Raw genomic sequence first — 25895 nt, 5'->3', positions numbered from 1 at the left:
AAGTTTCATTTTGTTTGCTCCCCTGTCTGCTGATACCTACTAATTGTACTTCATTTACCACGTCGATCACGAAACAAAACTAAGTTACTAATAAAACATTTCAGACAATAGTAAATGTATGTAGAATAGACCTAACAATTTATATACTTTCGCGGTTCAACTGTTCAAAATTCAAAAATCGAAAATAAGAGCCACCCTAGTGTACAGCGTTGTGACCCGACCGGGCGTAGCATCCCAGCACACATTCCGATTGCCGCAACCGACCGCCCGAAATCCGGCGCAACCGCGTAAAGGATTTTGGAAGCGCAGTGAGACCCTTCAGCATATCAGGGAGTCAAGACCGAAGCAGAAACCGAAATTCAGACCGGTCACATATCTCTCGAGTGACCAGTACCCGTGACGAAAGAGGAGAGAAATTCTGACCGTCACAGTGAGAGAATGTAAAAGGAAACCGAAATTCCTAACCAATTGTATTTCGGTCGGGAATCTCGGACTGTAATTCTGTGACGCACGGCGACCGGTCGGCGGAAATAAGAAGCTGTTTTTTTTGTTAGATCGAAAAATGTTTCCCCGACAATAGAGTAGGAAACGAAATTACTCTGAAGAAGTATCAGTACGCCTCGCGGCGAGACACAAGGGACTAGCAATGATTTAGAAAAAGCGGAACTCATTCTATAAAATTGCGTGGTAGATCGTGGCATCCTATATTTTTTGGAAGCTGTATGCTGTGACATTCCTTTTTGCACAGCATCTACAGCTTGTACGATTTGTTTATCTGTATATTTTCCCCCATATTTATCACCTTATTTTACTTTTGGCAGTTTTTACTGAAGAGTAATTCAGTTCTACTAAACAAATTCAAAATTTCTACAACTTATCTAATAGGTAATCACAATTTAATTTTAAACTTCAATTTAATTAAATAAATTCAGTAATCAAATTAAATTTGACTAATCCAATTAATTAGAATTTCATTTTTAATTCCAATTTATTAAATAAAAATATTCAAATTGAATTTGAATACACCGATCAAAATTCAAATCACAAGAAACTTAAAATAGAACTATACAATGTAATATACCTAATAGCACCGGTCCAAATTATGCAACGTTCATTCGTTCTTTCTTAAGGATAAAATATGGGAAATGGGACAGATTATGGCACAGAATTCTTCGAGTGAAGCAGATGATAAAGAATACCTTTGTGTTGTTTGTTGCACAGCATTTCTGGTCGTCATACCGATTATTACGAGTGCATAAATTTCCAGTCTGACAGCGACTGATTGTTTCGTCAAATGCATATTTATTTTTTCTCAGTATCCTATAAAATGCTTCTTAGTGTTATTTTATATTTTGTTTTATAGAGTGTACGTACATTTTTAAATAAAAGTTCTTACCTAAAATAATGAAAAATAGACATGGTTCAATTTAGGATACTTGTCGTACCATAATTGGAGCATTGACACCAGTTTGACAATATTTTTTTGTAATCAGCCTAATAGCGTTTCAGTCTGTTTGATTAGATTTATGTATCTATTACAATCCTGAACACTTTACCGATTTATAGAGGTACTTTCTTAAGTGGTCCAATATAGGGAACTGTCCCCTAAGTAGGGGAGACCGGGGCAAAGTGAACCTCGGGGTAAAATGAGCTCTCTTAATTTATTCTTTAACAATAGAATATATTTACAAATTTTGGTGACGTAATAAATTGTGTGTAATACCACAATCTTAATTATGCACATTCAGATATGGAGAAATGGAAATTCATTTAAAAAATTAAAAATGAAGTTTTAGAGACTTCCTATTGGTTTTCTTTTCAATTTAGCTTTTTGGATAAATGAGACTTAAATGTGTTATTTTAACTCCAAATTTTTTCTGCGTGTTTATAACAAGCTTATAAACATACATGTACACGCGTTTGAGAAAACATTAATCCTAACGTTATTAAATAATTAATTTTCCACTGAGTACACATTCGGGGCAAAGTGACCGGGGTAAACTGAGCTGCGAAGAAAAGATGCTCGAGTGATATGCGCAATAACCTAACCTGTCAGCTAGCTGGGGAACTACGCGGTGCGATGGAATTTCTATTCCTAAAAAAAAATGAAAAATCTGCCACAGTTTTTGACAACCACGGTTAAAAAAAAACAGAAACTGACGTGCTACACACGTCATCCCAGCGCAAGGGGTTAATAATTGCCTATATCCTTAATTAACACTCGTATTTTATTTCAGCGTACTTTACCCTAGATAGTAGCTCACTTTACCCCATATATGGGGTAAACTGGTCGTTTTGGCATTTTCTTTTCAAGGTGAAGTTTAATATACTTTAAGTTTATTTTAAGCATTGCTACTCGTCATTTATCAATAGCAACGTTCAAATTATATTATAAATCTATTTCCACACATTTTTATTGAAAGGGAAAATTTTATTCGACTTCCACCTTTTTTCGCGTCACTTTGCCCCGGTCTCCCCTAGTAGCAAACGTTTACTTCTACGTTTTCTTAATTTACAAAGGAGGTTTTGCACATGATTCTAAGTAGGCACACTAAAAGTACAAGTACATTACCTTGGTCAGTGCTTTTCCCGTTATTATGTGCCTTCTGTTGCTTTATTTGTCCATTATTCTTTACTATAATAATTCTTCGATTATAATTCTATCTGTTCTCTTTTTCTTCCGCATTCTCCTAATAAATGCTTTAATGTTTTCAACTTTTCCTTACATATTCTACATTGACTTTCCTCCTCTAATTTCCAGTAGGTATCCGTTTCTTTTCCTCTTGATTTCCACATCTGAATCATCCCATTATCACCTGATCCCTTCCACCACAATCTGTTAATAAACATGCTGCCTTCATATTCTCTTCCATGAGGCAGCGTCATTCATCAAATTTTCCATATTTTATTCTTTCGTATGGTTCCTTGTAGTTGGTCGTTCTTACGGCTACTTTTTGTATCTAATTTGTACTTTTCACATGTCTGTTCCTTTCGTTCCACAGCACAGTGTTTCGCGTATATGGGCGTTCGGAAGAAAACTCATAGCTTCTGAACTAATTAGTTTTCGACCTAAGTAGGGTAGACCGGGTCGAATCGAATCACAGGGCGAATCGGAACAAAATAAGAATTTAGTCCATATTTCTTACATCGCGATAGAAATAAGCACTCCAATCGCTTGTAGTACCTCGCCTCTATCCCCCGCACCTAACGCAAAAACCCGTTAATTGTTTTAAATCATTGTTTAGAGCTGGCATACGTTTTCAGTGACATGGACGCGTGCGAACGTTACAATTCTGGTCTGAATCTAACCTACGTAATCTGCAATTTCTTATTTAAAATAAAAAGTAAGCTTGAAAATTTCAATGTGTTTATTGTTGTTAGTTTGCGCGATGTCCAAGTTTAGTGTTTGATGTATTTTACACTATTATATCACAATGTGTTTATGTAATCTACACCCTTTGAAATACTTATATATGGGGCTAATCGGATCACGTTATTTGGGGTGAATCGGATCACTCTTTATTTTCATTTGAGTATTTTTATGATTATAAATATGATAATTGCTTATATACAGATGATTAGTACGTACATAAAAAAGAGCAATCATGGATCATGGTGTCCAAAGAAAATAAAGGAATCTGTGATAAAAATTAAATTTAGAGAAATGACGAAAAAAATAATTAAATTAATGGTCTTAAGAAGATGGCATTGTATTTACTCTGGTAAAAATTTAATTCGTCCACTTTCAGAAGATTATCTGAGAAGAGTGATGCCACGAGAATTGTGCTGATAGAGGCGGCTAAAAACGGTAATATGCTTCCGATCTGTGTGCTGAATAGTATCACTTGACTTCACAGTCATTAAATTAGATTTGTTTAAGTTGATTCTAAAGATTTTGTTATAAAAATTTCAGTGTTTTTCAGAAATTTATGGGTTATCCGATTCGCCCCTAGTTTCGGGGCCAATCGGATATTTCTCACTTTTTGTTTTTTTGTTTGCAGAAGAAACACTTTTATGTTTAATTTTATTTTCTATTATTAATCTTAAAGCCAAAGGTGTACTGATCACGAATATATAATAAAAAATTAGTTTTTTAATGTTTGACTAGTATTTTTATACCGTCAAACACAAAGTGATCCGATTCGCCTCGGTCTACCCTACCATAATACTTTTTTAAAGAGAATATAAAGATGCATCGATAGGTGTATAAAAAATATGCAGTTCCTTTAAAAAAAAATGAGGTGATCTTGATTTTTTATTGAATAATTTTTTTTTATTAATTTTTACTTTTGCAATTTGTTGTCAACTGAATCCTGACTCACTTTTGTAAGAATTTTTTTTTTCATCAGTTTCGCAGAAATACATGAAAACCGTTGCGGTCGTTTTACATATATGGATTTGGGAGACAAATATCATAACTTCGTACACCAAAATTTATCTGGTATTTGGTTTGTAATTTTCATTACGTAGCAAATAAAACATAAAAAATAACATAAAAATGAAAACATTAATAAAAAAATTAAATATTATAAATAATAATAAAATGAAAAAATTTGTTTGTCATATTAAATCAGAATCGGACTCGGAACATGTGTCTGTGTTTGTATCTGACGCTTCGCAATAATTTGAATCATATACTATCAAGTATTTTATACGCTACTGAGTGGTGAACGTCTTAATGATTTCGGCTATTTTTTCCGTTTCGGGCAAATTTGGGCAGTTGAAATTGACGTTAATATAAAGTTTAATGTTCCCTCAACTAATATACAAAAAATCACGCAGGTACTATTTGGTACTTTTTTTAAAACTCAACTCAAAGGTGATAAACATTTAACATAAAAATTGGGACAAATTGTTGATATTGCAAAAAAGTTTTTCGGCAACTGGGAAGGTCATATAATACTAAACATAATATATAAAAAATCAAATGAATCAGATAAACATTCGGCAAATAGCACGTGTTTAAAGAATCGCACCGAAAATTGGAATAAATTTCAAGCATCGTTTTTGACCACAAATTAGTAAATTCAGCAAAAATTATGGGTAACATTAACACCTACGTGCCTTTATTAACATTTTAGGATACAACAATTTGTGGATCGAACAATTTAGATTCTTGATTTTTTAGCATTACGCGAAACACTGTGCGCACAGTATTGACTCAATTCCTCTTCCCATTTTGACCTTCCCTCTCTTCGTATCGTTCGTCATACATTCGAAGCGTTACCATTCGGGTTATCCCGAAACTAGTAACCCATCACTGCTGGTAACACCTCGCTCTGGAGGCCCGCTAGATGGCGCCACGCTCTGGCCTCCGCACGAGACGCGCCTGTGATACGAGCAGGCGCAAGTTGGCTACCAATCGTGTCTGCCTCTATTTCCGTAGAGGTCGAACGCGTGTGTGCCAGCGGGAGCAACCCATCATGCTCCAGGATTTCAGTGCGGCTTAGACTTCAGCCGGACGGGGTCTGGCTCAGTGCGTCCCGGGCGCGTGATATTTTGTAAGTACTCGAATTACTGACTGAAACTCGTCGGATTTCCGTGCTGTTTCGTCGTGTCACGTTGCGTACGGTGCGGCAAGCTTCATTAAACGCGCGAGAATCGTGTTCCCGCGGCGGAAAGCGGTGCGGCAATTAATTATCGAGAAAACATTCCATGCCTGCGCGAAGTGACGGACGAAACTGGCCCAGATACCTGAACTTATTCGTCGGCGGCTGTGTTACGAAATTCAAACGGACCGTTCCTCCCGGTCCGTGCCGCAACCCGTGCGAACCCTTGCGCACTGTGCGCCCGCGACGTAGTCCCCTTGTGTGTTTATTCCGACTGAACCACCCTGATCATTGTGACGCGCGCCGCAGCACGCGGATTGATTGCGCAGTCGTTGAATTTTTGGTCATCGTCAGTAGGACACGAGTCTCCATTCCGCGAACGGACAAAATCGAACAAACTTGACGTCAATTGCGTCGCATTTGTGTCTCTGAAAAGGCGCACAAACAAAACGCTGGAAACGCTGAAAAGAACTCTTAATTGGTCTATACTCGAGAAGGAGTACCTAAGTAGCGAACCTGTTTGAGGTGTTTCTTTGCTTTGTAACGTTTATTGGCGACCATGTCGAATTTCAAAATAAAGGACGTCTCGAAGCTAGGACATTCGCGTAATACCCCGGTGGATCGCTGATGTCGATCGTCAAGGTCCCAATGATAGGGTCAGAGGTCACGATCTATGACTGCTCGATGATAACCTTGGTTTTTGATTTTTCCAAAGGCTTCGTTGCCTCTGCTGTCAAGGATTTGATCTATTTTTTCCAAATAAATACGTGGCAACGATTTTGAAATTGTTAAGCTGCGCGTTATTTCCTTTTATCTTGCATAGGTTATAGGGGTTAAGGTGAATCATTTAAACCATTTACTTAGCGATAATTTTAGGGGAAGCTGAACCACTGGCTCTTTCAATTTACCTCGGTAATTTCTTATTACGTGAGCGCATTTGTTGTGTCAATATAATGGGCATGATTTGCATAACCTGTTCGGTGACAAGTGCCGGCATGATTCTCTTTCCTTTGCCTCTAGACGGATCTACATTTTCGTTGCTTCTCTGACGTTTCGCGGTACATCTGCATAGGCATGTGCGATAGTGCGTCAATTGATACTTGACTTTCATTGCACTCGCGTGGAACATTTCACGTGATTTTAATTAGATTACGTTTTTAAGTACCAAACAGAGTACCACCTTGTACAAAATTCGTTTCTTGGATAAGACGCAGTAACTTACGTATTGAATGGGGGTATACTAGTTGGCAGACAAATTTCAGTGATTCTTTGTTTTGTTGTGAGCGAAGATTTAAAGTGGGAATTAAAATGTTAGACTATTAGGACTTTATTTCAGGCTAAAAGGTTTGGCCTGAGATTTCTACATCGTTTTATAATTTGTCAAAGGGATATATTAAATTTAGGTGTCTGAATTTTATCAGTGACGTGGTATTATTTTTTTATTATAGTTGAATATGTAGGTATAGTTTTTTAGTTGTGTCGGGAATATTTTAACGTTGTGAGATCTTGTACTTTTCTGATATCGAATAATACTTGTGGCTTCTGAATCATATTGTCAAAAGCAATCTTATATTGAAAACATGTTAGTGAAATTCAATTCTGAACATTTACACGGAAATGTCGAGGTGAACTCGTCCGAAGTAATTTATAACGCACATTATCTAGCGTGTGTGCTCGTTTCGCATTTCAGTTGTATATTTTTGCTCACTTTGGGTGAACACTGGATTGTTGTTCGATGATGGATGAGTACCTAATAAGAGCAGTGCAATAATATTTATAGAATGCTGATGTGTTAAATATTTTCCCAATATTCTCCACCTTTATTGCTATCAATGAAATTAAACAATCACATTTAATTGAGTAAATCCCTGGCTGAAATTAAAATAAAGTAAAATAAAATTGTACGTTTTAATATAAAATAAAAAAACAACAATAGTAGGTTTCATTTATATAAGTGGAGGTAACGAATACAAAAGGATCTCTCCAACAACGCACGCGCACTTACAATTACGGATTTATACGTAACATAATGGAATGAAAAATAAAGTAAATTCTAAGAAAAATATGTCACTGCTATTCTATTATATTTTCAAATATACTAGCATGCTTTGTCAAAGAAACAACCAAACATTGGCTATAGTTGTGAGCTAATATTCCTAAATTAGTTTTCATATTAAGGGGACCTTCCGGTCTAAAAGTCGATTTTTTTTCATTTTTTGATTGTAACAACCTTATAGGAATACGTGATTAAAAGGATTTTTTGAAATTCGTAAAATTCCCGAAGTTATAGGCACTTGAGTAGCGGCAAATGCATAGGTAACACCCGGCCACTCGGCACTCACGTAAAACTTTAAACGCGTTTTTCTCGAAACAGTGTTCTCAAAACGGTGGGACCTGTATTTCCAAAAGTTATTATCCGATTCGATTGAAACTTTTTTTATTTTGAAGAATATACTTCTAGCTAGGGGGATACCAAAAAAAATTACAAAAAAGTGAAAATTTATAATTTTCAAAGGCGTTGAAATGATGAAAACTATAGGGAAAAAGTGATTTCAAACTTCAAGTGTAGCTATTTTCTAAAAAAATGTCATTTTTGTATTTTTTCTGGTTTTCCCACTAGCCTTCAGTATATTCTTCAAAATAAAAAAAGTTTCAGTAGAATCGGATAATAACTTTTGGAGATACAGGTCTCACCGATTTGGATCAATTTGTTGACGCCTTGACTTTAACGACTCCCCAGTGCCATCTGCAATGATTAATTGTAAAACAAAAAATATACTTCTGTAGTTTAAGACATCCTTAATACAATGCAAAAAGTCGCATTAAATTATATGTAGTAGTTTTCCTTTAATTAATTCCTAAATACCACCTATTTTTTTGGGCTCTAGACCGGAAGGTCCCCTTAAATAAAATACTTTTGACATACGAAATATTGATTTGCGATGCAAACATACCTTATCTGCTCCAACATTATCTTTTTCCAGATTCTGTGAAACTATTATCAGATTAACGGTATCAGAGGTAAATAGTGGCCGATTAGAACTCTGAAATCAGGAAGAATGTTACGCTTTCTAAATACTTCAAAGTATTATGACATTGTGATCTTGTAAATCTGTCAAATAATGCGTGCAAATAAAGGTCTGATTGTAAAGGTTGGAAGAAAGCGAGCCATAACAAATATGAGCTATCAGTAACAAATTTATAACTCCATTTTTAACAGTTAAATATTTATCTGTCTGAGAATACAAAGGCATACAGCAAATATACAGTTGTTAAAGTCCTCCATTTCAATTACATTTTCATTCTTTGTTCCTGTAAAATTCAATTTGCTTTTTGAACGAAAAACTGTCAACAACAGTGACGGATGTTTATGTAATCAGGTTGATTAAACAGCTACGATGTCCGGTGCAATTGCAATTCGCGAGATAAATGCGCAAGAGTGCAGTAATTGGCATGTCAATGCGGGGACGAAAGCACGTGCGTTTGCCACGCGTGTACGCGCCAATCGGGTGAAATAGAGATACATATACAGGGTGTCCTGACAGATCGGTGCCAAATTAATATAGTGTATTCTGGAGGTTAAATAGTTGAAAAAAGTTTATATGAACCCACTTCCGAAAATGATTTATTAAGTTATAAGAAAGCATAGATTCGTTATGCGTTAAGTAAAATAATTGTACAATGCTTCTCCGTTTTATGGGTCTGTAGAGTTGCTGATTGATGAACAAATAACTGTAGTCATTGTGAGTTATTATTTACGTGACTTTTTAAAGCTTTAAGTTGTAACAGGTATTCAGAAGTTCCTCCTTCTGCGAACACTTATTTAACTTAAAACTCATTCTATCAATTAGGTATATACCCCGAATGTGCATATTCACATTAATATATGTGTGTATGAACATTTTTTTACTTCGATACTTAAAACTCGTACCCAAAATTTTGGACAACATTTTTGTTCATTAACGCAAACTACTTTTTTTAAATTATTCATATAATTTCTATCTGTTCCTATGAAGTGTATGAAAAAGTATTGGTCACTGCTTTCAGGGGTGAATCTCACCTCTAGATTCACTTTCACCTGTGCTTCGAATAGGAATTGTGAGGTGCAGAAGTATCTCGTATGAAAAGGCCCTAAAGACCTATGACATTACATGATATTATTAATAAAATAGGTACTTCTATTAGTGCGATTGGAAAGTTTTACATTTTTTAAGTAAATAAATCTATAAAAATGTATATTATTTACACCTTTACCGCTGAAACATATATGAACGTTGCTCAGAAACAGAGTTGGGCATCATTGAATTGTAGGAAGATAATTACACAAATGAATTCTTTTTATTCGAATATTTCATCAGGATAACAATTTTATTCATTATTCATAACCGATTATTTTACCACGTAATTCGAATAATTGATCCTTAGTTATTGGAATAATTTATTTGGATAACGATTCCAAAATTATTCAAATAATTATCCAATTAACTGTTGATAGTGTTCGATGTGATAACTATTTTCGTTGATAATAAATGTAATATATAGTGTTAGGTCAATAACAAAATACCAAATAAAAAATCATTTGAATAAAAGTTATCATCCTTCCTATGCCACTTAAATAAATTTGTATGCCAAGCAAGAAATTCGCCTGTGACGAATAACAAAGCATTCGTTAATCGTTATTCTTATCCTGAATCAAATTAACACTGTCCAGGAGCATGCAAAAAAGGATCCGGGACTTAGCACCGTAATCGTAACTTTCTTTTTGCGTGAAATAAGTCTCTGAGGTGACCTCATTTCGTAACATTTTCTGTCGCCAGAAACCAGAGATGAGCAAAATTGTCTTCGGATGACGAATAACGATTAGACTTCTATTCGCTACAAACGGATAAGTTTTTAGTCGAATAAGAATTTACCCGAATAAATTTTTACTCGAATAAGGATTACTCCGATTAAGTTTTAACCAAATGATAATTCATTCAGATAACATAAATAATTTTTATTTGGATATTGTTTTTATTGTTTCCTGTGTTTTAAGCAGGATGGCGTTTCAAGCTTATTTTGAGTCCCACTTTTTTCCCCTCCTCTCTTCTTCGGGTCCCAACTAGGGCTGGGACTATTTGTCGAATTTTTCGGTATTCGAATATTCGAATACTTCAGTTGCTCAATTATTTGGCGAATATAATTCGAATATCCAAGTATTCGAATACTATTCGAATAGTATGGTGTGAATTATAAATCAAGTTCTTTAGGTTCATTTGTCAGGGTGAAATCTTGTAAGCAAATTTTGACCCACTTCACACCATACTATTCGATTACATCAGTATTCGAATAATAACATTCGAATACTCAAATATTCGAAGTTTATTCTTAGCATTCGAATACTTGTAAAATATACGAATATTAAATTATTCGAATAGTCCCAGCCCTAGTCCCAGCAGCAGCAGCGCACCGGGAGAAAGGTGGTCTCCCATCTTTCCCCAGTACACCGCCCCGTGATGCTTAACTTCGGTGATCTAACGAGAACCGGTGTTTTCCATCACGGCTACGGCCGCTGGTTTTATTTGGATAATTATTTACTCGTTGTGTACGTCGTATGAACATAGTTTCAGAAAACTAAGGGGAAATCAAAACTATGAAGAGTTCTTCGTCGATACTATTATTTGAATAATTTTGTAATAGATATTCGAATAAATGGATAGAACAGGGTAACTCGGTGTAATATGCCACAGTTAAATTTGAAACGCGATATCTCACGAGTATAAGCAGATACAGGGAAATAGATAAAAACATATGAAAGTGTAACTAATTCTGTATATTGACTAATAAGTAAAGATATGTAACTTTTATAGTTTATACAAAGTGGCATATTACCCAAGTGGTGGTGGGTAAATATGCCACAAGGTCTGAGGTAATATGCCACAAGCTATGAAGTGCGAACTAATCACTCAAATTTTTGAGAATCAACAATATTTTAAACTATTCGAGCTATTAGTAACTAATAATAAATGTTTGAACTCAACGAAACGTAAAATATATTTGAAAAAAGCTATTTCTGCAAACTAAACAGTCCCCAATCTCTACGCAGACTTCATGCACCCACTTTTTGCAACAAGTAGTTTTTAACCAGTCACATTTTTGTCCTATTTTACCGTAATAATATAGTTCACATATTGCACAGTAGTTGTCATTTTCTGCATCAGTTCAATTGTCATAAAAAATATCTACAATCTCAGAATTTGTTCTATATTTTAGTACGAGCCTCCTTCGCTATTCGAATGGCTACCTTTAAATTTTCGTCTGACCAAACAGCACGGTTTGAAGTTCTAATATGAAAAAAAACAACTCGATGGCATTAAATAGAAAGAGTTATAAAAATATTAGTTTGTGGCATATTATACCGACAAACATGTGGCATATTACTCCACACGGTCATAAAAGGGAGGATTGAAAATCTCTCCACGAAGTACATAGTGTTCACGGATGTGCGAGTGGTTGTAAAATTTGTTTATTAGTCTACTTTGTCATAATCTATTGATTTTTTGTATAACTGTTCACACAAATGTATAATCTGCATTCTAGTTACAGTGTGAAATTAGATCAAGACGATACTTTTATAACTCACCAGGATTTACTGGAAATAAAAGAAGGTAAATGCCAAAATCTATTGTCGTCTTAGCAGTTACACTAAATTCAACGGAATTAGTGCAAATGGTAACGGCATCTGTGCATTATTTAAAAAATTATTGAGAAGCGGCATATTACCTGCGGTGGCATATTACCCCGAGTTACCCTAATATGTTACAAATAACGAATTATTATCATCTGAATGAAATATTTGCCTAAATAGAATATAATCGCATAGTTATCTTGAAGTTAGATAAATATTTATTCGAAACAATTCGAATAATACTGGACTCTGCCAGAAACTGTGTGCTGGTAATAAGTAAGGGGTGATTCTGGTAATAACGCCGCAAAATTCGGCAACATTCAGGCTTTTTTCTCTCAGTGAATACAATGAATAAAAATGTCAAACTTTTTTTCATTTATTAAGGCACTTGTATGTATACGGAACAATTTTTTAAATACACTTTTAATTGTGTTTTTTCAATGTTATCTGGAGTTCAAAATCGCGCCTTTGAAAAGAAGTACCTCCTTGGCGGGAGTGATTTAAGCTCACAGACTCATCTGAAACAAAAAAACCAAGCTGATTCTTAATCATTATGAGTACCGCTATCGCAGGTGCCAGAATTAGCCACGTAAGTCAAAATTTAACAAAATTGCGCGCATTCAAACTACAAGCAAGAATGGAAAATTTCGAAAATTGAAATTTGAATGCGCGTAATTTTATTAAATTTTTACTTACGTGGCTAATTATGGCACCTGCGATAGCGGTACTCATAATGATTAAGAATCAGCTTGGTTTTTTTGTTTCAGATGAGTCTGCGAGCTTAAATCACTCCCCCCGTCTTTTGAAAGGCGCGATTTTTAACTCCAGAAAACATTGAAAAAACACAATTAACAGTGTATTTAAAAAATTGTTCCGTATACATTACAAGTAGCTTAATAAATGAAAAAAAAGTTTGACATTATTATTGATTGTATTCGCTGAGAAAAAAAAACCTGAATGTTTGTGAAGTTTGCGGCGTGATTACCAGAATGACCCCTTAAGAGGGGAGCCCTATTTAGGACGCTAGGAATAAGGTGATCCTTGCGAATTTTTTTCTGAGAAACTGTTACGCGGATCTTTTCCAAACTTTCAGGGTATTTTAGTTCACAATCAAACAATAAAAATTAATTTTTTCGTTACAAAATGTTCGGTAGAAATGGAGATACAGGAACACGTTTGTTAGGACTCGCGCGCCGGAGTTGCGAATTTGCGATTGTAATGGTGGCCCCAATTCTTCCTTGAAATAAAAAAACCAAGGTTTTTCTTATTTCTAGTACAATTACATTGTCGATGAACCTAACAAATGGGAAAAAAGTTAAAAGTTGGCAAATTGGCGGGACTTGAAAGAAAAAGTCTGCGCTCCAAGATATTGCGTACTCTTTATGGAAAAAGACTTGTTCAATTCAATTTATTTATCAAAGCTACAGGTCCATCGACAATGTAATTATACTAGAAATAAGAAAAACCTTGGTTTTTTTATTCCAGGGAAGAATTAAGGCCACCATTACAATCGCAAATTTGCAACTCCGGCGCGCGAGTCTTAACGAACGTGTTTCTATATCTCCATTTCTACCGATCACTTTGTAACGAAAAAATTAATTTTTATTGCTTGAATGTGAACTAATATACTCTGAAAGTTTGGGAAAGATCCGCTTAACAGTTTCTTAGAAAAAAATTCCCAAGTATCACCTTACTTCTAGCGTCCTAAATAGGGCTCCCCTTAAATGAGATAGAGGCCTTAATCGTGATTAGTAGATTGCTCTGAAACGTCGATTCCTCTGAAGGGTGTGTTTATCGTGTCCTCTTAAGGACCGGTTGAGGTACTTGCCTGTCAGAAATATTAATTCCGCTGACGCTACTTTTCCGTGGTATGTAAAGAAATTGCGCGCTGCGGTTCCCGCAGTCTTAAATACCTTCTTCGTTGGCTTCGTTTTCATGGGCGATGGTAAAAGTGATGGATCAGCTGTTCTAATCCCAGCAATGCTTTTAATGCGAAAGATCGATACCGCTTTCTCGCATATCGAATCGCATTTAAGGGAGTTATGACATCGTCGTGAAACGAGAACGATCACGTGGGCTGTTATGACGAACGGTTGCGTTTTAGTGTTTTAGGAAGTGCGACGCGGTGATAGGAAGCGATATTTACTCTTATCAGAATGTTGCGAGTAATCAGCATAAAGTACGGTACTTTTTTCTTGGCAATTTCGAAGACATAATTCCTCCAGAAATTCATAACGTTCCTTGAAAGCGAAAATGGAGATTTTTTTATACTTTTTGTTCAACATTAGCCGGTTAACTGGCAATGTATCATATGAGCCGTTCATTTTGAAAGTGGCGTAAGTCCATTTATGTTCGAATCGAGATATTGAAGGGTTTGCGTTGGATTAAATTTAAAAATACGGAGACCCGTATGAATCCGTCAGCGGATCGAAAGTGAATTTGAGATTAAATTGTTTGTAACAAATTCATTGCACATTGATAATTGAACTGCTACCTTGATAATTAAACATAAAGCTGTGATCTCAAAAAATTTTATTGCACAATATTTTCCATATCCATTTGAAACTCTCACAATGGGACTTACGCCACTTTCAAAATAAACTTCCTCATCACTTCATTAACCAGCATATTTTCGTTTTACAAAATTTTAACGATTTTAAATATATTAGTAACAATTTGCTTCGGAATGAAAAGGTCATGTAAAAATGTAACTATTAAGATAGCTAACTCGATTTTTCTGCAAAATGGACTTACGCCACTTTCAAAGTAAACGGCTCATATATGATAAAAAAAAATCTGCCTAATTCTGCTTATGTATCATATATGATCAAATGGAATAACTTTTTTGATTTTCAAACGATTTGAATGAAACTTGGTGTGTAATGGTTTGTTGGGTCGCTGAATCTTAATTTGGCATTGGAATTGTAAAATTCAATATGGCAGACTCAAAATGGCCGACCCAAAATGCCTGCCAAAAGGAGAAAAAATAACCCCCGGAATCGATTCAGCGACTCAAAAACCCCCTGTATACCAAATTTTGTGTGATACACTTAATTTTTCGATGTTAACAGTTTGGGCAGGAATAGTAAAAAAGCCGTGCCAGTTAACCGGTTAAGTATTTACGAATATCTGCTTCAAGAGCGGTGAAGAAGTGTAAGGTAGTATTACTCAGTTTGATATTACAAAAAAATAACTGTTATTCGCATTTATGCAACGATGACTTGCGAAAACGAGTGTGCCTAGGAAATACGACAGCCTTAATGCCGCTCTGACCTCCACAATTGTCAACTTATGTCATACTGCTACAACGAAAGTAGCAAATCCTCGAGAAGAATGCAAAACACTTTTTTCAAAAATCCAAGTAAATGCTTTTTTGTAATATTGAATGAAACATCAGGAAATATCAGTTTTCGAGGGAGATATTCGGAAATAGTTAAACTTTGAAAAAGTATAAAACAATTTTTAGAGAGAAATTATTATACGAGGATTCATTATTCCAATAATAGTACCTATTGCTTGCCATACACTTTTGATGAATTAAAATTTTGTGCCTCCTGCAACGATAATATTTTAATAGTTTCATTAGATATTTTAGAAGCAGTGTTTGAATATTTGTGTGCATTTTTTATCTATATATTACAATGAAACACTAGTAACACTATGTAATTTTTGTGTTGCTTATTTCTCGACGCTTAATTTCCATTCAACGATGCTACACCGTGATGTGTATAAAGGAATATTTCATAATAAAATTTGCAGGTCGTGAGTAATGCTCACCTCGTTTCAGTGACGCCGTTATTATTGAAACTGCCTTGAAACTACGGTTTGTTTCACGTTCCGTTCTAGAAACAAAACAGACACATGCCATTCTTTTTTTACCTTCTAATCGTCAGTAATTCATTACTTTAATGATAGCTATATTTTAAAGACAGACTTGTGCCACGAAGAACTTTCTTTAAATTGTGATAGTAATTTTGAAATGCAATAGCAACGATAACGCTAACCATTTTTATCTATTTTGTTACCTTCAGCCAACCATTGGATGTGTTAACGAGGACACGGTTCATTTACTTGTAAATCCATATTACAGTAGTCAGAAGTTTGAATAGATAATTCTATGTTGGAAACGTGATAGGTACTTAATTTGTCCTCTTTAATAAAAGTATCAAATTACCTGATGGCACGTGCTTTTCTCGAAGTTTCAATTTAATTATTCTCGACCATTGGACCACTTCAGAATTAAGTGTTACTGAAATCGATGCGATAAAAATAAACAAGTTTCTCAATGAAAATAATCGTTACAGCAGGAATGGGATTATACATATAGGTACCACTCACAATCAGAACTCAGCTGTTCCTAACGTCACACTGCCGTCGGGATCGATACTTGAAATTGTTTCGTAGCTTCCACGCGCACATTTGCAACACCGTGACGCACTAGCGTATCGTTAGGGCTTTAATTGGTGGCAACATTTGATAACATTAATTATGCGAAGTCGTGTGGTGCAGAAAGTAGGGGTAGATTAATTTAAGAAATTCCTCTTTGAAAGGTGAAAATCTCTTCTCGAATGGGAACTATTTAGTCATCTAAATATGAAAGATAAACATATAGAGAAGAAGCATTAAAAGAGCCATTATACTGTTGTCTTCTGACCTCTTCCTCACGCTGCGACTCCGAAAGGAATTTCAAAGTACGCACTTTCTTTCGGAAATGCTGAAAATTTGTTTCTTTCCATTACCTGTGTGTTTTCAGACGACAGTAATTTTTCGATGAACCACAATACGACGGATACGGGATCCATGTTTACCAATAATATCACTCGTGATTTTATAATTGTGATTTTCTCGCAGAAGTGGTAGTAATAAATAACAAATAACATACATAATACTTAATTTGATATTTTAAATGGGTTTTAATCTGTAAACGCCAGGCATAGGTTAATAGTACATTGACCCTTGGTTAACGGACAATTTGGCAGTCGATACCGAACACAGGGTCCGCTTTGATCCATAAAGGCACATCCAGACTCTTGCATCAGCGTCTGGATGTGCCTTTATTAGTAAAATTTTGTGAAGACAACTCTCACAAGGAGAGGTTCCCAGGTGTCCGCCTCCGATTGCTTTGAATTTTGGATATGTTTTAAAGAAGCGAAAAATAAGATATACGTGCTTTTTTTATAGAGACCCGTTTTCATATTTAGGGGGTAAATCCAACCTCCAAAGTTATAAGATTTTCAGGTGTTCATCTCCGTTTGCTTTGGTTTTTGGATGTTTTAGAGGACCGAAAAATAAAATATACGTGTCTCTTTATTTTGGCTTGCTTGAATGTTTAGGGGGTAAATACACCCCCCAAAGTTATGAGTTTTAGGTGACCATCTCCGATTGCTTTGATCTTTGGATATTTATGACGCAAATGAAATCTATATGATGTTTTACTCAACACAATTTTGTAACCCTTATGAACTTCGAGGTGTGGTTTCACCCCCTAAATATGAATACGGGCCGCTATAAAAAACACGAATATCTTACTTTTCGGTCCTCTAAAACGTATCCAAAATTCAAAGCAATCGGAGGCGGACACCTGGGAACCTCTTCTTGTCAATGTTTCATGTGAATATGCTCCTAGGTATTGAATGAACTTGAGATACCCGCGTATTCGCCAAAAAGGGCATTCTTACAACCACTAATTCCAATACTTAAATGCAGTAGTTAGTAGTGATGGGATCAAGTATATTGGAAGTAGGTTCGAATCTGATTGTATAGTTTCGAACAGTTCACGAGTACTTCGGAAAAAACACTACTTTCAAGTAGACTCGAACCTTGACGAGAAAGGTTTGAACTCTCTATAAGAACTTTGAGAAACGTCAGCGGTACTTGCAAGTATAATCGAACCCTGACTATTTATAGATTCGAACCTTTTAACTAAAAACTATACCTAAAACATCAAGCTACAATATCCAATATTAACTTGCGTTCAATCAAGTACCAAATACGAAATACAACGAAAAATATCTGAAGTGGTACGATGTTGGCAATTCTCAGCTATGTAGATCTTTGTCTTCCAGGGTTCGAATACTACTTTTACGAGATACATTCTCGAACTCTTCCGGTACTTTTTCTGAGGTTCGAAACCGGCTTCTATGACCCAAGTACTTTTGAAGTATATAGAATGAAACGCCCAGCTCTTATGAGTAGTATTCGAATCCGATGAAGTGAAACTTTTGTATTGGAATTGACTCGGATTCATGAGTACAGATTGAATTTGATCCCATCTCTAGCAGTAAGTAGATGAATGTTCGCTGAATATAGTTTCTTCGGCAGTTAACATTCATTTACGAAGATCGTGTGAAACGCGATCAGCAGTAGGTTGCTTTGAGTCAGGGCTCTTCAAGGTCCCCCCCGCGGGAGCTTGGGCTCTCCCACTCTCGTCCGCGTTGTCAGGGATACCGTCCGACGCTAACCGCGAAGACGCTAGCCGGGCTAGCCTGTCATGGCAGCCTTCGTAGCGTCGCGCGGTCTCCTTGGCAACGGAAGGCACGCTGCGCCAGAGGAAGATTGGAAGGGGAAGCAGGCGCGTGAGGGGCCCCTACGCTGGAGAGCCCTGCTTTGAGTCCCGAAGAAATTAACACTATTGCATCATATTTTTTGGTGTGCCACTCTGGTAGCATGTTGCAAAATAAAGAAAAAAAAGGAACCGAAAGGTTTCCATTAATAAATCTTTGTTCTTCTTTGAATGTGCAAAAGTGCAATTAAGATTTAATATTTCATGAATTCTATTCCATGCACCTGCAATTGTCTTTCTATTGTTATAATATCCATCCGTAGAATTCCATATGGATGTTTGTATTTGAAACGCTTTCAGAAATTGAAATGGTATACAGTTACTCGCAGAAGTATCTGTTCACCGTATGTATAACACATTTTACATTTAAATCGATTTCAAAATAAGAACTGGCAATTCTAATTCACATTAATATAAATGTTACGAATCCACTGCCCCTTATCATACAGTGTACATATACCTACATATTACTGTGGCCGTTCTTTATAGTCTGGAATTTTTTTCGTACTTCTTTGCTTTTACCCCCTACAATGGTGCCGTTTCATAAGAAAATAATTCCTGAAAAAGTTTATTGCAATCAGCCCCAGCTTATTTGTGACATAAATACTTTACGAAAACACTTCACCGTAATCCTACTGTACAACTTCAAATGGAGCTACCTAGTATTTCAAGTTTTCATTAACTGTTTTAGGTTTATACAAAAACCTCCGTGTTTCTCCGAGTTCTAGATAGTACTATTTGAAAGCAGATCCCATCTACTAACAGCCCTGTAAAAATAGACTGTATCTTTTTGCAACTTTGGCTGTTATTAATACATAATCACAGCAGTGCGTTTTCTATGCGATTACGCAGAATGTCATACCATCGGCAATTTTCGCTATTTTTACATACTTCCTATTTTCTATTACTTTTTAAAAGTTTTAGTTTGTATGGATAGTAATATTAGCAACGTTAAATAATAAAATAACAATGAAAATTATAAATAAAGTATTGTTACCACAATTGTTACACAGAAAACATATTTCGTAATTGTTTACTAAAACTTATATAACATTCCTTTTTTCATTATAAATTAAGTTTTTAAGTCTTATAACTTATGCTTTATTTTACATAAACGCATATGATTGCTTAATGTTTATGAAATCTACACGTACAAATGGTAATATTTTAATACCGATTGCGTCAATGAAACTTGTAAATAGTTGTAAGTGTTATAAGATCAATTAATATCTTATGGAATGTATTTATATGCGTATGTTCATTTCTGAAAGTTTTGCTCTATGAATAACAAAAATGATAAAATATTAGTTCCAGCTTCAGGAACTTTTCCATTTATGATAGTAAAATACGGATATTATTATTTTATTATATAATTTTAGTAGTTTAATGTAATATGTTATTATTCTATTGTGTTATTTTCTTTCTCTATTGTGTTGTATAATTTTTTAAGATAATCAATTCTGTGTTTATGTAACATTACATACTTATTAGTACATAATTATCATATATGGTTTTTGTGTACCGAATGTTTACGGGGTTTATTGCTATTTGATTTAATATAGGCGTTTTAATTTTATATATGTCCCTGTCCATATAACCCTTGGCTATTAAGAGGTAATATAAAAAAAAGTATTAAAAAATATTGAAATATATCGAAGTGATGAGATTTTTTCTGCGATTCCTATGTAAAGTGCCCCACTGTACGCCGCGGGGCTTACAATTTTTTTAGGCAGTTTTCAACTCCAAACCATTGATGAATTCTAAACTTTAAGGCCTCGTCGGCACCCGTTCCTGTGGTCCAATTGCAATAAACTTTTTCAGAGATTATTTTTTTAGGAAATGGAACCATGCTAGGGTGTGAGAGCAAAAGAAATCGGATGTTAAAAAGGGTGGCCCTATTGTATATGTATACATATAAACCTGCGCATTATTGGTAACAGTAGCATTATTGTGCAATAAGACTCGATTACCAATTTAGTGTTCCTTCTCAAGAATTCTTTCTCGAGAGTTTCTGGAGAAATTTTAAAATTTTAAAATTTGCTTATTCCTGATTTCTCGAGAAACTTAAGTCTGGGAAATCGCGAAAGTATAAACACATCTACAATTTACAATAAGTCTTATTATTTCGTAACATTGGAACCTGTATGAATTACAAGAGAAAATATCAGTACAGAAGATTCGACATTATTTACTGGTGAAGGTGCTCTTAAATTCTTATTTAACAATTTAGAAAAATTGTATACCTACTGAATTAAGTATTGAGTTTCTTGTGGCTATGGAAGAAAAAATATCGAAAAGAAGAGAAAAAATTATTGTGTCCTTTACAAAATTTTTGCATATGTAGTCAGAATCTCTTCAAAAAGATTAAAAAAACGCGTGCTTTCATTTAATATCCAAGACAGATATATATAAAACGGCAAAACAAATTCTAAGTAGCTAGGCTTTTCGGAAAATATAACAGTAACAGAAAATACTGAAAAACTTACGGATCCTCAAAATGAAGAATTACCATTAAGAAAACAATTAGAGTTAGCAATCGCACAGAGCCTCCAAGAATTTAGTATCAACCAAGAAAAACATAAATACCGGACTTTAACATAGGAATTTCATATTTTTCAATCCACTGGAAGAAGAACACTCAATTTACCATAACTTTTGCGTGTGCTGCATACGATGAGCCCATCATCCACTCAAAACGAAAGAAATTTTTCTACAGCTACAAATTTTATCACAAGAAAAAGAAAAGAAATAGTTTAAAAACCTACTTTAAAACAAAAAAGTAATGTTTCGCTTTGCACAAATTTTGTATTAAATAAAAATCAATTATATTTAATATGTGTTCTTTCATTTATACAAGTTTTGTGCAAATTGGACAAGAATGAACAATTAGTTAAAGTTTCCTTGTGTTTGATAAATCAACATTATTCCAAAAATATAAATTTTTAATATTTTTTCCAATTTCTCGAGAATTCTCGGGAATTCTCAAGAAGTATGATCTATTTTCTTATTTTTCGAGAAAGAAAAAATATCGAGAAATCAGGAACACTAATTACCATTATTACTATCACTATCATTACTATTATTACTGTTATTACTATTATTACTATCACTATCATTGCTATTATTACTATTACTACTATTCTTATTGTTATCGTTGCCATTATAATAATTGTTAGCATCTGCGTCATCATTAGCGCTACGAAAGTCGGAAAACCACGGTCAAGGCCTAAGACAGGGATGCACAAGGAGCCGTTTTTAGCGCCTAACTGCGAGCAACCCGCCTGTCCCGTTGCTAAGGTTAGAATCGGTGAGGCGAACTTCAGTAGTGTACGTGCATTTGGTATGACTTGAACCCAGCTGTATACACAGCTGCAGTTCTCCTCACCGATTCTAACCTTAGCAACGGGACAGGCGGGTTGCTCGGAGCTAGGCGCTAAAAATGGCTCCCTGTGCACCCCTGGCCTAAGACCCTCTTCCCTCTTACCACGCGACCATTGCAATCCCTTCCGTCCACACCGAGTTTTCCTTTACGATTATTGCCAACAACCTGGTCACTCTGACTTCAATTAACGGAAAGTAGAGAAATAAACAAACAGCCCTTTAAGCAGCCCTTGGAAATTCTAATTTCCGGAACCAAATACTCTAATGGTTCCAAACGTTACGGCACATATCTTAACAATAAACCTTGCTTAATATACTTTTGTGTGCATTCAATTGCAAATTTGCGCAAAGTTTATTTAAAAAAGTGTTATCCGCGGTAATAGCAAAGATCGTGCAAAAAATATTCGCCGAAATTCAATATTAAATTTATACAAACGTAATTACAATAAGTTAATATTCTTATAATATTCCTGCGATTTTATTATAAGCTTTAATCTATTGTGCATAAATTCAACTATTTTTTTGTGATTATTTTGTTCCATTCTCCTAGCAAAATTTCTTTCAACGTTTTTTTGGTAATTACTTATTACTTCAATAAGTGAAATATGGTGTGGTATGAAGTGGGCGGACACTTTCCTGATTAATTGCAGCTTCATTAAGGTGAAATCTGACGGGACGTGAATCGGCGAGCTGAGCCGGCTCGCCCAGGCTCGCGTATCGGCGATCCATGAGCGTTCTCACGGCGCGGACTCGGCGAGACGGCTCGGCTCATAGACATATATAGACGGAACAGAAGCTGGGAGTATCGGCGAGGGGAACGGTAGGCTTGGAGGGGAAAAGGCAGAGGCCAGATACAGGCACGTCGGGTTAGCTTCAGAAGCATTCGGTATGCAATACCACTGCGTTACCCGATTTGCCTGTATCGCTCCCCTTACCGCGAATCTTACACTCCCCTCAGCTTACTCTCTGTCTATATATGTCTATGGCTTGGCTCGCCCAGGATCGCCCTGGCTCGCGAGTCGGTGAGCCATAAGCGTTCTGACGGCGCGTGGACTCGGCGAGTCTCATGCCAAGCTCGCCCAAGCTCGCGAATCGGCGATCCATGAGCGTTCTCACCGCGCGGGACTCGGCGATCCATGAGTGTTCTCACGGCGTGGGACTCGGCGAGACGGCTCGGCTCGCCCAGGTTCGCCCAGGCTCGCGAATCGGCGATCCATGAGCATTCTCACGGCGCGGGACTCGGCGAGACGGTTCGGTTTGCCCAGGTTCGCCCATGCTCGCGAATCTGCGATCTATGAGCATTCTCACGGCGCGGGACTCGGCGAGACGGTTCAGGTCGCCCAGGTTCGAGTATCGGCGATCCATGAGCGTTCTCACGGCGCGGACTCGGCGAGACGGCTCGGCTCATAGACTATTGGCGAGGGGAACGGTAGGCTTGGAGGGGAAAAGGCAGAGGTCAGATACAGGCACGTCGGGTTAGCTTCGGAAGTATTCGGCATCGCTCCCCTTACCGCGAATCTTACACCCCCCTCAGTTTACTCTCTGTCTATATATGTCTATGGCTCGGCTCGCTCAGGCTCGTCCTGGCTCGCGAGTCGGCGAGCCATAAGCATTCTGACGGCGCGTAGGCTCGGCGAGACGGCTCGGCTCGCCCAGGCTCACGAGTCGGCGAGCCGTGAGCGTTCTGACGGCGCGTAAGCTCGGCGAGTCTCATGCCAAGCTCGCCGATCCACGTGCCGTCAGATTTCACCTTTAGGCCACTCCGTGCTCTCGAGTCTCGATCCTCGCGAGCACAACTGAAAGTTCGCCGTATAAATAGTGTGAGTGGCTCACGCTGCGGGAAACAACCGAATAGTATTCGCGCGCTTTGATATGCAGTAATTTATCGACACGAGGTGGAACAACATTCACTATTCGATACGAGTGTCGAATATTTGTGCATGAGTAGGTACGAACATTGTATCAACTTTTGCGTGTTTTTACGCGAGTAGCGAATATTCGTGTACAAATACCGAATGTTTGAAGCCGAGGTGATGCAGAATCTGCTAGGTAAAGCCTTATTTATTAGTCCACTATGTAGTAGGCTCCAGTTTAAAGTGACCAGATATTTTTTGTTCCAGTGCGAGACAAGCAAGCAAAAAAAAAAGAGGTTAGCAGATCCGTGAGGAGATCTTTTCCGTAGTTTATTAAAGCATTTACAATATATTTACAAATACATACTTGTGATTATAAAGTAATACATTCAAACGAAATTAAAAATGTTCCTTTTTTCACAACAAAAAAGTAGAGGAAACAGTAACTTTATGCCACTGCGAAAATGTAAAAGGTTACATGTTCAATCCGGGACACTTTGCGGGACACTTTTCAATGAGGACCATAGGGCTCAAATGCGGGACGTTTGGTCACTTTACTCAAGTTGAAACACACGTCTCCTTTCTTTCTTTTTTTCCTACCTTCAATTCTCAACACCTACATCATCCTCGCCATACTGATATTCATGACCGCGTATTAAACTTGGTCTGAATACAGTTGATAAGCCCCTATGTCGTTACTACCGTTTCTTTAAACTCCTGTGGAAAATTACTTTCCTAATCTAAGGAAAACAAGTATTCGTTTGATTTCCCACAGTGTAAATACTGATAAACGATAAATGCTATCACGTAAACTGCATTATGAAACAAATTGTAATAACTAACTTATCAATCCATTAATGTTGAAGGTTGGTTCGACGCTATTATTAAACCAACCACTGTTAAATATAGCATTGTAGCACAGGATTGCGTTCAATTCCTAACGTTTCGAAATGTTTTCATTCTATGAAAAGGAATGTATAGACAAAATTTATTCAACGTTTATTACTGAAAATCAATCTTCCGCAAATTGCTCACGTTCAATTTGTTCTCTATTTAATTGGATGCACTTGTCCTACCTCTTCTACCACTTTTCAAACGCATGCTGCAAGTCTGATTTAATGAAGCACTTGAGAACCACCTCTACAGCTTTTATAGCCTCAACTGTGATTTCAAAATGCCGCCTATTCAAACACTTTTTTACAGTGGGAAATAAAAAATGTGTTTAGAATCACGCTTTTGCTTCTTTAAACTTTCGAAGGCCGGAAATTTTTCATTGAAATTGTATATTTTAAAATTGATGCATATATAAAACCACCGTGTTCCGGAAAGTATCCAAATTTATTGCTAGCCACTATAGTGGAACTTTAGTATTTCTAAGGATTCTTGATATCGCTAATCACGATTCTAAGGTCAGATTACACAGTTCGACAGCCATCTGGACTTGTAACATTCAATAGCCGTTTCGTATAGGTTTTCATGCCATGAAAACGAATCCGCAAACCGTTTGTCGCCATCACCCTCAGTTTTTGAGAAATTCGATTTTCAAAAAAACTGAAAATTTTCAACTTTGAACATCTTTTGTGTCGAAACGGTAATACTTATTTGGTTGCTCGTCACGTCAAATTATTCTCTGAACCCTCCCGAATACAACGATATAAGTTATTATTGCATTATGAACATTTAAATATGTTTAAACATCGATCAAAGGGAAAAGAACACCCGAAATGCACCCATTTTTTGAAGATATCTTTCAATTTATTTCCAAAACTAAGGGTCTAGGAGAAAATCTGACTATTCCACGCGATGAAGTAGACATTTTTCCTTCGGAAAGCATTAACAGTAGTGGTAAGTCACGTTTTGTTTTCAATACAGAAACGAAATAG

General features: G+C 36.3%; 1 protein-coding gene and 1 long non-coding RNA gene across 5 annotated transcripts in view; both read left to right on the top strand.

Moving 5' to 3' along the window:
* Positions 1-25895, top strand: part of LOC143374596 (uncharacterized) — a 362323-nt gene that overhangs the window by 220241 nt on the left and 116187 nt on the right. The gene's annotated exons all lie outside the window — the stretch shown is intronic.
* Pcb (Pyruvate carboxylase) overlaps positions 5342-25895 on the top strand; it is a 112520-nt gene continuing 91966 nt past the window's right edge. For all 4 annotated transcript variants that reach the window (XR_013086686.1, XR_013086685.1, XM_076822739.1 and 1 more), the window contains exon 1: positions 5342-5501. The gene's annotated coding sequence lies outside the window, so the exon portion shown is untranslated. The remainder of the gene's footprint in view (positions 5502-25895) is intronic.

The sequence above is a fragment of the Andrena cerasifolii genome, chromosome 11 (genome assembly GCF_050908995.1).
Source record: "Andrena cerasifolii isolate SP2316 chromosome 11, iyAndCera1_principal, whole genome shotgun sequence".
Lineage (NCBI taxonomy): Eukaryota > Metazoa > Arthropoda > Insecta > Hymenoptera > Andrenidae > Andrena > Andrena cerasifolii.
The sequence above is the reverse complement of the archived record's forward strand: the minus strand, read 5'-3'. Positions and strand labels throughout refer to the sequence as shown.